Raw genomic sequence first — 16392 nt, forward strand, 5'->3', positions numbered from 1 at the left:
ACAGTTGAAAGGGAACACCTGCAGTCTTTAAATATTTTTAAATATATATTTTAATCACCTTGAACTAATGGGACAGAGTAGACTGTACTAGCTAGGTGAATGAATGGTCTTATTCTAAATATGAAGCACTTCTTCTGTCTGGAAAATACTTCTGAATGGATCTTTTTCCTGGAAATCATTCCACACCATGATGTCTACAAAACGCACTCAGAGACAAGGCAGTACCACCCAAATTCAAAAACAGTTATTAGTTAATATATGTAAAACCTATCACCTATACAGTATGGTTTTGCTATGCAAAAATATTATAGATGTCACCGGTGCTTTCTTTTTCTGGCGGTATGCAGGGGTACGGATACTCCTAAACATTTTGTGAATCTAAGTTTGACCTCATTGAGGGGCAGTATTTCAATATGAGTAGGAAGATAAGAGTACCCCCCTAAACATTTTTTTTAAGGGGGGGGAGCACTGGATGTCACTCAGCACAATGAGTGCAACTGCTTCTTAATGTGGGTTATGCCCTAATTGCCACCAAGAAAATAGTAAACTAATTCTAAGTAGTATATACCATTTTTATTGATGCGAACTGTAACCAGTATACAAATGCTAATTTTATGGAAATTCTGAGTTCCACAGCTAAATAATGCTTTGTGAATGATGAAAGAGGCTCTTGAGAGAGTTCAAGGGTTTCTCCACTAGTGCCGAAAAGTGTATACATCAGATAGTGGAAACAGTACGGTACATATTTTCTGGCAAATCACACATTGTTTATTTCCAATAGAAATCAGTAGAGTTTGGGGGATTTTTATAATGATTTATGACCTCCTGTCTTTTAGCATCATGCTATCTGTAGGTGAAGACATACAAAACATGTTAGGTATACAGATTTGGTGTGAACTCTCATTCACTGCCTTGAAACAAATGCCCTGAAATGAAGTGAATATGTGCTCCTTCAAAACACTTCCATCAAACTGAAAATGTTGCTTCTCTCTTTCCCTAAGTTATTAATGAGCATGGAAACAAGTAGCATTGACTCTGCATCATGAAAATAGGCTATTATTGTTCTGTTTTGTTCAACCACCTTAGGTTAACTGTTTCTCTCTGCCATTTTTGTAGCCAGTGAGCCCAGAAAGGTAGCATTCCCCCCCAATTTTTCAAATATATTTCATATTATTCTAATGGAAAGTGCTTGGCTTGCCCATAATTCTTTTAGAAACCAAACAAAATTGTGATTTTTAAATGAGTAGTGCAATTTGCTAGTTTGGTCCCATCAAAAGATTTGGGGGAAGTTAATTCAAAGGCAAGTTTCAGTCTGCCATCTTTATTCAAATTGGTGTCTGGCATCCCAACAGTGATGAAGACCACCGCTCTCACCTTGGGAATCCTCATGCTGAGTTTGGCAACAGTCTCTCAAGAGGCCACCAAACCTATCCCCCAAACAGGTGCCGTCAGGCCAAGTCACATTTCTGCCATCATTTGGTTCACAACGGGTGTGGCATGAGAGAATAGCATAGCAAGTGTGGTGGTAAGATTCAAGGACAATCCCCCCAAAATAAAAATAAAAACATTTCATTGTAGTAGAGTAGAGTTACAAAACAAGCATTTGTTGTTGTTTACAAACGTATTTCTTATCAATAAAAAATTCAGTGTGATGCAAGCAAATTTTAATTCCCAGAGGGAAAAAGTTTAGTTTAAACCTCCTCACAGGGTCACTATCTATCTATTTATTTATTAAAAGGTATACATGACTTTATTGAAAAAAAAACTTCAAAGTAGTTTACAAAAAGATAAAACAATAAAAGTGAGAAAACATACAAAAGTTAAAATACTAACACAGATTAACAACTTTCTCAGCATCTGGGTAGGCTTGTCTGAACAAGAAGGGCTTTAGCAAGCACTCAATAGGCAGGGAGTCCCAAAGTGCAGGTGCTGCCACAGGAAACAATCAGTTTCTTACAAATGCAGACTGTGGGCACCTGTAGCAGTGCCAATTCTACCAATCAAAGCAGTTGAGTGAGAACATGTGGGGTAAGGCAAGTCGACTGGTCTCAAGTTGTTAAGGGAATTATGAAGATAAAAAGGGGGAGAAGACCATGTATACTGTCTTGAGTACTTCAGGAACAGGTGGGAAATAAAACCTATTATGTCAGCTTGGGCAAGTATATGGCGGTGAAACTGTTTTGCTCTTTTTATCTTCTTCTGTGTAGTCATATGTTTATTGTGTGTGTATTTTAACAAGCTTAACTTCTTCCATTAACTTCTGGTGTGTATGCGGGGATTCTTTTTTCTTTTTTAAGAGCAGCCTTACATGGGGAATCATAAGCTGCCTTGAAACTCCCCAGAGTTCAGGGGAGATCCTCATAATGCTTTAATGATTGGTACGATAAAATAGGCTAATAAATGCATCTAATAAGATACCCCCATAGATGTATTATTTGCTTTTATTTTCCTCTCTGCATGTTCTAGGATTTTCTATTATGATCCCATGCTAGCGTGGGGTAACGCTGCTGGCAAAACAAAGTCAGTGCAAATTACAGAGGAGCTGTGTTGCTGAAGGGTTGTGGCAGTATACTTCAGGGCACATGTCTCGAGTTCACTAAAACATGGGTATCATGCATGCCGTACGTCATTAGATGTGCTTTCCAGGAAATAAGAAGCATAATCATATGTTGGGGCAGAACGTTCTTGCGATACACTCTGCCTTAGCAAACTGTCACGCAATTTCTCCCGGCCGTGTATATTACACAGTAAAGAACAGAAACCCTGCTGCATATCAGAAGGTTGTAATTTCATTTAGGTATTCTATTGGCATGGTAAACTGTGAGAGCACAGCTCAAGTGGCTATTTAAATCATAGGAGTTTTAAGCTGAAAATACCGCCTAGCAGTAATTGCCCTTTTCTTTGGGGTTGCATTGCCCATAGGCATGTGCTTAAAGTTTTTCCGCTGTCTTCCTACAAATAATAAATGGCTTTAGTAGGCAGAGTGGTGTGAGTCTCCGAAATGCCATCCATACAAACAGGGTGAAGGAAGCGATCATTAAAAAAGGTGGGACTTGGGGTGCTTTCAGATGGGGTCTTAATTGGCAAATAGTGCAACAAGTTGATGGTAATAGATTTGTTTGCTTTTTTGAAGAACTTGCTGGATTTCCATTGGAAACAGGCTGCCATTTTATTCCCAATGACATCATATAGATGCTGCCAAAAGCTTGCATGCATGAGTAGCACTGATCCCGCAATAAACACCTACCTGGAAATAGCCTAGTAAAGCAAATCTTCATGCACAATCTGAAATCCTGACAAAAGAAGTTTGCGTTAAGGAAAGGAAGTTGCTATTATTGGTTCTTTTTGGGGAAAGTGCTAACATCCAAGTTACAGATCCAAGTTGTAAGTTACAGATATATAACCTATCCAATGAGTAGATAGATACCATTAACTGACCCACTTGTAAGATTTGATCCTTCAGTCAATCATTTGGAGGACTGGGAGCACACATTCCCCCTGCTGTCATACCACACACTTAGCTTAATAAGTAACTTCCTGGTTTGATTAGTATAACATCCAACTGGAAAAATGTGGTTTGCACAAAGACTACAGCCCATAACCATAGTGGGAGTGTGTGAACACAGAGCTATTTTCTGATCCTCCAAAACATAGCTTTATGGCAGCCTTCATATCCATCCCTACATTTACCATCTTGTGGTACAAAATGATTTAGCTGTTAAGTCCTGCTGAGTTTTCCTGTGACTCAATGATTAATATAAGCTGTGACCAGTGTATGGTCCAGCTTATGAGTATTGTGACCAGAGCTTACCTCTTAAAAATGAAATGTGCCTATTTTCCCAGTTCAGAAAGGCTTGGAACTCTGTGGGGGTTGTTGCTTCAGCAGTGAAACAGCTCAGACTGGAGGCTCACCTACTTCCTGGCCTTCAGACAGGGGATTGCCTGTTATTCCCACACCTCATGTGGCAATTGTGAAGCTCTTTTTGGTTTAGCATCTCATCTGTTTTTATGCTTCTGAAGGGGATTGGGGAGCGGAATCTGAGAGTGGGCCGAGAACCCAAGCAACTGGTGTGGAGACCTCTGGTCCTGGGGTACAGATGTTTGTGACCAACAGCTTCTTGCGGTAGCTAGAAGTACACATATCTGCTGTGTTGTTCCACCTGCTCCTCCTCAGAGGACAGGGCTAAAGCTTGATAAAGTGTTATCCTCTGTATATTAAGCACCTCCTCTAAGGTTCTGTATTGCTTTCAAAAGATAGTGTCTTGTGCTCCCTATTATGCTACTGGTTCAGCCCTCTGTTGTTAGAGTTCCTTAGATTCAGCACCATGCTATTTGATTGGTATCTTTCCAACAGTGATATGTGTTCTACTCGTACCATGTGGAAAAATGAATAAAATATCTAAATGTTAAAAGACAGTTTATAAACACCATATGCACACGCACACCGTGGAAAAGAAAACTTTTCACTGAAAATATCTTAATTGGATAATTCTTCTATCTGCATGAGTAAAAGACTGGAGAATTGCACCTTAGTTTTTCTGTATGTGTGTGTGTGTTTTTAAAAAATTAGGCTATAGAGCTAATAGAAACTAATTTTCAAGCATGTGAAGGATTGTAATGCATAAGATGGAGCTAACATGTCCTTTATTGCTCCAGAGGGGAGCAATGGACAGAACTCTGTGGGGAACTAGATTTCTAGTGAACATTAGGAGAAACTTCCTAATGACAAGAACTGCTTGACAATAGCTGGTTCAGAAGTACAATTTTGAATTTATTTTTTTTTACAGAAAACTGAGATGGAAACGTGGTGAACTGTACTTAAAATTGGAAAAATGAGAAACTGAAAGAAACCAAAATTGACAGATTTACCCATTGTTGTTCAGGAGCTCTCTTTTGCAGGAGCAGATGCTGGCTAGCTTCTGTCAGGGATGCTGCAGTAGCAACCTACATTGCGGATCCTGCAGCCAAGAAAGGGTTTGAGTAGATGACCTGCATGATGCCTTCCAATTATAAAATTCTGTAATTTATTATTTCCTCTGGATTCCAGTGAAATTGTAACTGGTGTGAAATGTTTTTAGTTGCAAAAGAAATCCAAAAGGCTTGCTTGTTTCAGTGCATTTGCTGTGTGGCTATAAGAAGGCACTTAACTTTTTGTTGCCTTGATTTAATCTCTTTATAGGAACTGTAATGTTAATGAGATATCACACTAGGAGAGGTGAGAGTGAATTTCAGATATGCAGTGTGTTTGTATGTAGACACGCAAAAGAAAAATTACTTTCCCTGTGGTGACATTTCCAGGCTGTGCCACCAAGAAATATAACTACTATCCAGATATCTACCCTGATCATTATGTCCTGTTGTTATATAACATTATGAGCAAACGGAGTCGTTGACGATAGTAGTACATTCCATTTTTAAGATATCCTTTGTGTCTTCAAGCTTGCTAAGCAAACTAAGGTACAGGAGCACTTTTCTTTTTTGTGTTACCTCTGTGTTCATCCTCTTTCTGAGATGCTGTGTGCTCTAGGGCAGGGCTCAATTAAGTGAACGGTACTTATCTGTTGGCTGGGAAACTAAAGCTGTAAACAAGGGTATAATAATAAAAATTAGAGGAAGTGAGGGTCAGGGCAGGTTGTTGCAGAACCGGAACGTTTTTATATTTTGGAGAAAATGATATATTTATCCTTGAGCAGTATAGGGCAAGATGCTTTATAGTGAGATAAGGAGCTGTTGACTTGTGCTCAAGCAAATCTGGTATAAAGAAAATGTTAGCTTAAAAATGAGACATATCTCTTACACCCAATGTTGAATATGATGGGTGAAATTCAACATTATACTGTTACATGCCGCCGCCACCCCAATCTTCACAGCACTGTGGGATTCCAGGAGCTCCAGTCGCTTACCCGGGATCTGTGTTTCCTTTTGGACAATGAGGCACAGTGGAGACTAGGGTGTCTTTATAATATATGGTTTATTTACACATATATACAACATGAGCCTATGATGGAGCAGTTCAAAGCAATACACTCCAAGACGGTCCCATCTCTCCCAGTGCTGCAGACTCCGATTCAAACTGTCAGCCCACATCGTGCTCTGTTCCCCACTCTCCAGCTTGATGTGTTTTAACAGACTGACTATTTTTCTCCAGCTTACACCATCTCCAACTGCAATCCTGAAAAATTCCTTCCTAGAAACTCTACCTAGAGCTCAGCGCAGGGCTCCACCCATATGCTGAATGGCAGAGAGCCCATCACCTGCCTTTGTTCTCCTTGATGGTTCTTCTCCCAGGTGATTTCCTGAGTACTGAAAAACCGTTTTGGTCCTGTATTTTAGCACTTTGGCAAATCCAGCACCTGGAAGCCCATTTCAATACTCCAAGCATTGATTAAGCTAAAACACCCACTAGACACAGGAATCCAGGGTAGTCAAGGCACCTACAAACTCATAACAGTACCATGGATGAATGTTCCATCAATGCAAGCAGCAAGCATTGTGGCTTGCCAGACAGAATGGTCATGCCCTCAACCCCCATGCACAGTTGTAGCGGTTCTCCTGACCTCCCCATAGCTAATTTCAGGGTGCATGGGGGGCAGGAGAGGATGGGAAAGCCCTGTTGTGCAAGTGGAAGTCCTTGTGCAGGGATTCTGCTGACAGGGCTTGTTAGGTGGATCCTGCCCAGCGAATTGACAGATGACAGATGGCATTTTAAGCTCTTGCTCGTTCCTCTAATATTCCACACCCTTTTTCCTTTTCCTATATCTCACATGTCACTTTCCAGCTCTATAAATGCTCAGCTTCCCATTCATTTGCCAAGGTAGACCCTATTTACCATCTCAAATCTCTGCTGCACAACATTCATATATGGCACAATCATTGTTTGATCTCCATGTCCTTACATGTAACACGGTCAGCCTTTCAGGGCCATGACAAGCCAGGTGGAGATTTGCATAGCTGGTTTGGAGACCCTTATAAAAGTATATTTGAAGATGTGAGAAATGTATAAATGACTTTTAAAAATGAAGGAGCCGTAGGTTTAGAAGGCCAAACATCAAGTCTGATCTAGAAAAGAAGGCTTGCAGCAGACTAATAATAATTAAAAAGCAAATAAAATTTGAAACTCCAAGCCTATATAATAAATTTTCCCTAGACCTTAGTGACTACGTGCTGATGTGTCTTTAGCACAGGGGTAGCCAGCTTGGTGCCGTTCAGATATTATGGGCTGCAGTTCCCTTCAGCTCCAGCCAACGTGGCTGGTGTCATATGCAGGCTATTGGTATTCCCACTTTACAGATGGGAATTGTAAGGCTTAGAAGCAATAATATGCCAACGCCATTTGCCGAACTAGTGTTTAAACACTTCCTTCCCTAGAGAAATCACCCATACCTTTCTCACTTCACTGCAATATTTAAGTTATGTAGCAGAAAACAATTGTACAAATTTATCTGAGAATGAGTGCCTTTTCATATAGACTCTTTATAGTCTAAAGAAGAGTGGAATATTAGTTTTTCTGGATCCGTTAAAGACTGGCCCGATATCTTCTTTCCCACAGTGGCCAACCAGAAGCATCTGGAAAAGCCAGGAACAGGGCATGTAGGTAACAGCACTCAGCTTGCTTCTAGTATCCAGACTACCTAGAATTCATTATCATGGTTGGTAACTCTTGGTGGAACTTCATAAACTTGTCGAAAACGCTTTTAAAGCCATCTGAGCTAGTACCCATCATCCACATTTTGTGATGGTGATTTCCACCAATTATTTTGTATTGTAGTTTTATGAAAACAAAATGAGGTACAGTTTAGTGGAGCGGGGGTTAAACCCTGAACAATGTCTGTAGGCTAGTATGTAGACATACAATGTACGCCTGCTATTTGTTATATGTGGGTGACTCCCATTGACGACTCCAGGACTTAGTAAATGATTAGATAAAGAATTGCAGCCAAAAACAGTAGGTCATAGTGACATTAAAATCCATGATTTTGTAGTGAAGCATAGGGGTGGGGGAAGTGCTATTTTGTAAGCTGAATGTCATATTTTTCTTCTATTAACAAGACTTTAAAAAAAAAAAATTAAAAGGAAAACACCCTGAAAACACATTAGTAATCCAGAGTGTTTAAAATGAAAACAAAGTGACTAACAAAATTAAATACTGTACATGTGTGCATTCTCTCTAATAAGCATCCCTGGGAATATAAACTGTTCTGATGTGTATGGTAGATATTCTATCCTTCTATCTATATATATATATATGCAGTAATAAATAATACTAGACCCAGTCAAAATATTCCTAATCAAAATAGGCACAGACTTTGCTGGGATCTGCAGCTGAATTTTGCTGCCAAGTCTCAGTTTAATAGAAGAAGCATTTCTCGTGAAGGCAGTCTGTTCATGTCTCCTTTAAAACTACAGAAGAGATCCCATTTTCTTTCCCCCCCTCCACTCTAGCAGTGGGCAGCCCTTCAAACTTTTGATCATCCCGACTTTGTACATTTCACGACTGAACTCAGCTATGCCAAACATCCTCTTAGGAAGTTGACATTTGTGCCGTTTCTCAAAAAAGGGGGAAGAATGAATCCCAACTGTTTCCTCTTGCCCTTTTGATTGAGAGAGCAGTAAGTCAGCAGGAGAGGTGCAGCTTTTAACAAGGAGGGGTGTGCAGAAGCTGATTCCAATCCTTCTACAGGCAGAGCAGAAAAGAAAGAGGAAGAGACTGATGTGAAGCAACACTAATCAGAGCTGATTATGGGGCATGAATGGGCTCATTGATGAGGGCAGACACAACAAAGAGATTAGGCTGGAGAAGGGAAAATCCTGCACTGGGGTGAAGGAAGTTGGTTTTACGACCCTTTGAAATCTGACTTGTACTATTCTGTAGCTGTTTCTTTTTCTGTTGCTCTGTGCACAGATAATGGGAACTATCCTAAGCTGCAGTACTCCCTGATATTTGCTTAAAGAGAGCACTGTCTGTCCTCCCAGTCTTATGACACCACAAAATCTGTAGAAGCTTTTAGCAGACACGATGCTGGGGTTGGGCATCTTAGTGCTGTTGTATGGTGGCATTGTTAACTGGGAGTAGAGGAAAGGACCCATGCTAGTTACACTAAGAGTAAAGGTAGCCATGTTGACCCATTTTTATTTTTATTTTAAATCTAACATCCATATTAGGGTGGTGCCTTTATTAGGCCAATCAAAAATGTCATGAAATAGTGTGCAGCTCACAAGTTCCGCAAACCTTAGCAAATCTCACAAACTATCTTTGCCAATAAGATAGCTTGACAATACGGGCTTTATTGAATTATATCTACAATACATTTTTTGTCTTTAAAACTAACATCAGTAGGAGTCACCAAATCATATGGTGCCCAAAGAACACTGAAGTGAATCTATGTGGATTTTATTTTTTTTCCATGGGGAAGCAGATCCTTCTTGCCTTGATGGCACTTATTACAACATCACACTCCATGTAAACATTTACAGTATACAGACAGAGAAAACATCTATTCCATTTGTGCAACTATATAATTGCTGGGTATAAACTGTTCACAGCTGGCAGCGTGTCTAACCGAACTTGTATCCTCCCTTAGAATGTAGGTTACATTTAACACCATTGTACAGCAGGGTCAGTTGAAATTGCTCTTCACAGCTGTTTAGTTTTCAGGATAGCTCTTTCATTTTATTTCGAGAAACGTTTTGAGTTTTCCCAGACCTCTGTTCAAGTCTTCCCGGGGTAGATGCATAATTCCTGGTACTATCAAGTGACTTGTTCCAGAAGAGTGTAATAGTGTAAAATTTGAGCAGTTGTTGAATATCTCTTCTTAAACTCTGCAAGATGTGTAACCCTGTTCAGTCAAAATGTAGGGTGGAGTCACTCCTGTTTATAATTGTGCATGTATTATCAAGTGTGTCTTGTGATATCAAGTGTGTCTTGATTTCAGTAAGGCTTTTGACAGTGTCCCCCATGATAGTCTTATGAGGAAGCTCATAAATTGTGGGCTGGACAAAGTAATTATTTGGTGGATTTGTAGCTGGTTGACTGACTGAATGCAAAGAGTGCTCACTAATGGTTCCTCATCATCGTGGAAAAAAGTGACAAATGGGGTGCCACAGGTTCAGTCCTGGGCCTGTTGTTCAACTAAACGACTTGGATTAAGGAATTGAGGGGGTGCTCGTCAAATTTATAGATAACAACAAACTGGGACTTGTAACTACAGTAATGCTACTGAAGACAGAATCAGGATTCAATATGACCTTAATAGATTGGAGAACTGGGGCAAATCTAACAAAATGAAGTACTATAGAGTGCTGTTCAGTTCTGAACACCACAGTTAAAGAAGGGTATTGACAAGTTGGAAGGTATACAGAGGAGGGTGACCAAGGTGATAAAATGTCTTGAAACCAAGTCTTATGGGGAGCAATTGAGGGAGCAGAGTATGTTTAGCATGGAAAAGACTGGGAGGAGGATGGAGCAAGCTTATTTTCTCCTGCTCTGGAGGGTAGGACTCAAACCAATGGCTTCAAGTTACAAGAAAGGAGATTCTGACTAAACATACAGAAAAACTTTCTGACCGTAAGAATTGTTTGACAGGGGAATGGTCTCCTGCAGGAGGTTGTGGACTGTCCTCCTTTGGAGGTTTCAAAGCAGAGGTTGGATGGTCATCTATCAGGGATGCTTTAGCTGAGATCCTTGCATAGCAGGGGCTTGGGCAAGATTACCTTTGGAGTCATTTTCAATGCTACAGTTCTACAAATAAATGATTGTATGTGCTGGAAGCTGGCATTTTGTGTATTTGCAACAGTATATATTGCCTCCCAAAGTGGCTCACTCACATCAAAAGAATGAAAGAGAAGAAAAGAGAATGTTGTTGCCCTTTGACTTAAAGTTTAGATATTCAAGGCATACAACAAATGGGCAAAGGGGGGATGGAAAATGAGGAAATCAGTTTAACAGTACTAGTACAAACTGGTAAGTTGTAAAGTGACTAATAGATGGGGGCAAGATGAGGTTTCCCTTGCCAGTCCTTAGTTCAGAGTGTGTTCCATTTTGCTCTGCAGAATGATCCCCCCCCCCACATACTGTTGACATCTCTCTGTCTCTAGAGACAATGGAGTGCTCCTCCAGGGGAGGGGTCCACTTTGTAAGCAGCACTGAAGTGACCTCCTTGGGGGCAAGCCTGGGCAGTGTGCATGAGGTCCTGGGCTGCCAAGATAATAAGACCCTCCTCTCAGCTTTGCTGATGTGGTCTAAAGGAAAGCAGAGCAATAAGTTTGGCACTAGCTTGGCTGCAGGAGTTGCTGGGAGGAGATATAGAAGGCACCCTCCAACTGTCTTAGAGACTCCACTCTGGATTTGTGTAGTGTTTACCCCTTGGCCTTTTCTCTCTCTCAAAGATATCCTGCAAAGCAGCGGAGGTTTAGCATCAGAGTTTTCCTTCTCCTAGATGGGCTACGTTCCCAGGTTGACAAGCAATTCCTTCTACAGCACGTACAGAAACCTTCTTGACCATTGGACCCACTATTGGTCTTGTCCACTCAATCCCCCAGAGTTTATCTTTGTAAGCAGAGGAAGCCCCTAATCCGCTGAGGGTTTGAGACCCATTGGCTGCCCTCATCTGGTTTAACTGGCCAATCAAGGCCATTCCCAAGGTGCAGCTGCTGTTGCATGTTGACAGCTTCTAGCAGCCACATGTGAGAGCTGAGTGCAGGGTGGGGGATCAAAGGTGGACAAAGTACCCCTGAAGGAGCACAGTGTGTGCCCCACCAGAGGTACTTCTCCTCCCCTAACACACACACACCCCACACACAAACATTCTCAGTCTGTATCACCTTAATAAAAATATTGAGTTTGGGTCAAAGTTTTGCAAAATGATAAAGACCACTTGAGTAAGGATTCAGGGGGGATTATTTTGAATTTTTCTTTCCTACTATCAAACACACATGCACATGCACGTGCACACCCACATACACCCACCCACAGAGTTTCATGAAAATTCATTAATCTGTGACATTTAAAGATTCTGTCTGATAGGTGTCTGGAGCAGAGGTCGGCTGCGTACATCAATAGTTTCTTAGAGTCTGGCACTCTGTCAATATTTGGGGGCCTCAGTAACAGCACTTAAAGGCAGTGCCTGCGAGCCGTCATGCTCTTAGCATGTCTGTAAGTGTCTGAATGAACAGATATTAGCACGTCAAGTCCTTTTATGACTGGCAACACTTAGAAACAAAACACTCAGATGATAGCTTCACCTCCCTGCCTTCAGTTTCCTTTCTGTCTTTTGGTCTGTTATTTATCTGATGGAGTTCAAGTATTTCAACTAAATATCTACCCTACAAAGGGTCTGTTATCAAACAGGATAGTAGCAATGATGCTATGCACCGTTTATTTAACAACATAGCTCTGGTAAGCCTCTTGTTTCCACAGTACTGTACTACATTGTGTTTAAAGAGAGGTTCAAGCCAGTTGTATCATACAGGAGGCCCAGTACCTGATGACAGTCTGGAGTGGGCAAGAGCATGTATTATGTTGCTGAATTGATTCTCTCTCTCTCTCTCTCTCTCTCTCTGTGTGTGTGTGTGTGTGTGAGAGAGAGAGAGAGAGAGAGAGAGAGAGAGAGCTTTCTACATATGATGTCCAGAACGCAAGTAAATACTCATTTTAAACCTTCTTGATGCTAGTGATGAATCTGCGTCCCTCCAGTTATTCCTGGACCATCGCTCTCATAATTCCTGACAATTGGCCATGCTGGAAGGGGTTGATGGAAGTCAGCATCCAGCAACATCTGAAGGGCCTCAGGTTCCACATTTCCTGCTGCAAGAGGAAGGAAAACAGATTGGGCAGGCAATGTACAATAGGGGGCGGGTGTTAGCACAACCTCATACTACCGTTTCTGCGCTCCAGATTTCTACTTTTTATTCTCGAAGCTGCTTTAAAAAAAATTACATTGCAATTCTGATTTGTATCAACCTCTGATGGTGCACCATATATGATATGGGCTTGATTATGCAAAACAGTTTTTTAAAAAAGCAAGTCCATTATTACTTTTTAAAAAAAATCTGTTTGGGACTCAACCACACATGTGAACATCAGATTAATGTCCCAGGTATTCTTTGTATCCCAGTCTATGTCTACTGATGTTATAGTATCTTGTCCAGGGCTGTTCAAAGAGTTTTGAATATGCCCTAATATGGGCCTCAAATGGTTGCGTTACAAAAGATAATAACTTTTCTGTTAGCTGTTCTAGCATTGTTCTGATAAACCTAATAGCAGTTTCTTACATCTGGTGATGTAGGAACATAATTCCTGACTTCTAATCTTCTTAACCTATCAAAACAAAATGTGGTAAAGCTTTTCTACAGATATAGTGGGAGAAATCCAGTGGCCTAAAATTTTTCATTGTGAGGAGGTCAAGCATAGCAGCATCACTGCCACTTCCCCACTTACTTCAGAATTCCAGTGGGGTTTTCACTTTCATCCATGGTACATAACCCTTTTCAGCCTAAGAACTGCATTACCTTCTGGGCAACCACGTGCCAGAGAGAAGGGTGGGTGGGGCAGCTCATATAACTTCTACCTTTGTACAGCAGACTAGTTTATACACACACTGATACGTCCTTCTCTGTCATTTATCCAGTAAAGCAAGCGGTATTATTAGAATTCAAGGATGCATTCCAGATAGGCAAAAACACTTGGAGTGCAAGTGGCTCATGAGGGAAGTTGGCTGGGAATGGTTCCAAGGGCCAGATAGACAGGCCGAGTCTTGAGGTTCACCCCTCTGACTTATATAAAGAGGTCAACGTATGTGAAGCTGTGTGACACTTTTGTCAATCCAAAACTGAGAAGCGCTTAACCATCAAAGATTCTAAAACAAATTAATCCCCTCTCATTTCCCGAGGACGGCAGCAAGATCAGCCTTGCTCCCTCATTAAGGACATCAATGGATGTCCCTTCCTATGTGTTCTGTCAACCCCGGCTGCACCTCTGTAGTCATGCGTTTTATCTATCATCTAGATTGGGCTCCAAGGTTGTTCCTTTCTCATCATGACCTAGGAGTTGCAGCTGACCAGTTCATGGATGGCCTGACTCTACTTGCCTTTTTCAAGTCATATGCCTATCTGGTTATAGTTAGATAGATACAAAAATTGTCTGAAATGTAAAAGACCCTTCAGACATTGGAAGATCTTCAAGCCCATTCTGTGGAATTTGTTTTGTATGTAGTTGCTATATTAACAGCTGTTAGCTCCTATGAGGTGTGATAGGCATATGTGGTTGGATTTTCCCAAAGGGTTTCCACTGAAGTTTCTTAAGAGATTTAACATTTATTTTAAGAACACATCATTAGTCTGAAGGATAAAATTAGGTGCATTCTGAGAATGTTAAATAATTTTCTTTATATAATGTAAAATAGACATTAGCATTGTTTGGATAATTTTAAATGGCCACATAATTTTTTTTTGGGGGGGGGGGCTTTCAAAATAGTGAAAAGATTTCTGAAAAGGTTAATATGTACTACAGATCTTCAAATACAAGTTTCCCCCAATATTAGATTAAGCTCTGAGTAGAAGGGCATAGCAACCACTCTATAAGAGACATGATAAATTTCATGGCATTTCAACAAATTGTTTTCATGTACCAAGTAATTTTTCGTTATTTTGTTTCTCTTTGTACATTTTTTGTTGCATAGATTTGTCCATATGCCTATGGATTTCCTTTACGTCTTTTATAACACTGTTTTTTAAAGTGTTTTGTATTTAATCTAGAACAAATTAAATGTTGTGTATTTGATGTGGGATCTACAATGTTTCTCCTTCCTATTGTATGCCAGTTAGAAATACTGATAAATACCTATGAGGAATATAAATTCTATATGGCAGTGGTGAAATAAATTTGCTGTGTTTCACCCCATGTAGCTATTTTACGCCATATTTATAATTTATGCAAAGCAAATTGTATTCCATAATGTTCTTCCTTTCTCTTTTGTTTTCTCTTTGTTTCCAAATCTGTACCCTTGTAGCTTGAAGAGGAGAGCAGCATCAGCTGGAATATTTCGTTCCATGTTGCAAGAGACAGGGCGAGTTGGCTGGAATGAAACCTTCTTTTCCATACAGTTGGCTTGAAATGCTGCATTTAAGAGGTATTGTTCCCCCCACCCACCTTTTCTGGAACTAAAAGTGAAAAGCTGCAAGCAAGCATTAGTCTTGCTGCCAAACCACCTGTTGATTCACAGCAGAAAATCCTTTTGGCAACTCATTTTTTACCATATCCAGTTGGAGATAGATGAATAGCTGACATTTGTATACCTTCAGAACCTCTTAGCACCCTAAACCTCAGGTCCACATCAAAATGTAATAGCTGTTCACCTGAAGAGAGATGGGTTCAAACTGAGATTAAATCAGGAACAAAAAGGGTTTGGCAGAATGAGACTATTCTGCCATTGACATTTGTCAGCTTCACGCAATCACCTTATGAGATCTGGCGTGTCATTCAGAGTCTGTTTTAAAAAGACTAATTTCTGGGATGCTGCAAGACAGACTGAAATATGGCAGAGCTCTAACAAGAGCAATTACTAGAAATACTGAGGATGCACTGGTTTAAGAGCTATGACTCCCGAGGTGTACAGAGTAACACAAGCAAAAAACAAAACAAAAAAGCAGGTCCTTTGCCTTCAAAGTGCATTTTAGCAGTGAGGGAGATAACATGGACGTGGGAGCAGGAGACAAAAGAGGCAAGGATAACATAGAAAGTATAATGAGCTAATGCACCTGCACATAGTTAATGTCAGATTCAGTAAGGAGTAAGAGTGAGATGGTTGACAATATACAGAAGTAAGAGTATGTTCTCCAACCAGAAACTAGTGTATATAACAGTTTTGCTGGGCCAACATAGTCTAGGTTAGAAGTGGAGCTTGAGAAATACTGGGCAGTGGTGGTGAGGGCATAGCAAGGGTTGGGCAGTGGCCTGAAATAAAGGTGATAAGTCTGCTTTGCTCTATTAAACATATAAGCTAACCAACTGCATTTCATGGATTTTTTTTTTTTATACATTCAATTTGTAATTCATATAAGGCTGTGTTGCTTTCAATTTTGAAATTTCAATATTACTGTGTCCTTGAGAGCAACCAGTATAATTTCCTTCAAGTTGATAAGGCCAGGAAAATTCTTTGTACGAGGATGTTAGCCTCATGGGAATTGAATAAGTATTTTGACTGATCTTGTTGATGCTGTTCTGTCTAGAACCTGTATTTGTTGCAGCTCTGAGAAGTTTTTGATTTGTTTTTCCCCTGTCTCTGCCCTAATTAATTTTATGAGACTTCCCAATGGACATAATTTATATGACAAATGAATTATAGTAGCAGTCACTGATGTGGTATGAAACTCCTTGTTTATGGTAAATTTAATGTG

General features: G+C 40.3%; 1 protein-coding gene across 45 annotated transcripts in view; it reads left to right on the forward strand.

Moving 5' to 3' along the window:
- The window catches only part of ZBTB20 (zinc finger and BTB domain containing 20), a 500505-nt gene that overhangs the window by 296735 nt on the left and 187378 nt on the right, over positions 1-16392 (forward strand). For all 45 annotated transcript variants that reach the window (XR_014510328.1, XR_014510329.1, XR_014510330.1 and 42 more), the window contains one exon: positions 15006-15125. The gene's annotated coding sequence lies outside the window, so the exon portion shown is untranslated. The remainder of the gene's footprint in view (positions 1-15005; positions 15126-16392) is intronic.

This window comes from Podarcis tiliguerta, assembly GCF_965153285.1.
Source record: "Podarcis tiliguerta genome assembly, chromosome: 4".
NCBI classification, from domain to species: domain Eukaryota; kingdom Metazoa; phylum Chordata; class Lepidosauria; order Squamata; family Lacertidae; genus Podarcis; species Podarcis tiliguerta.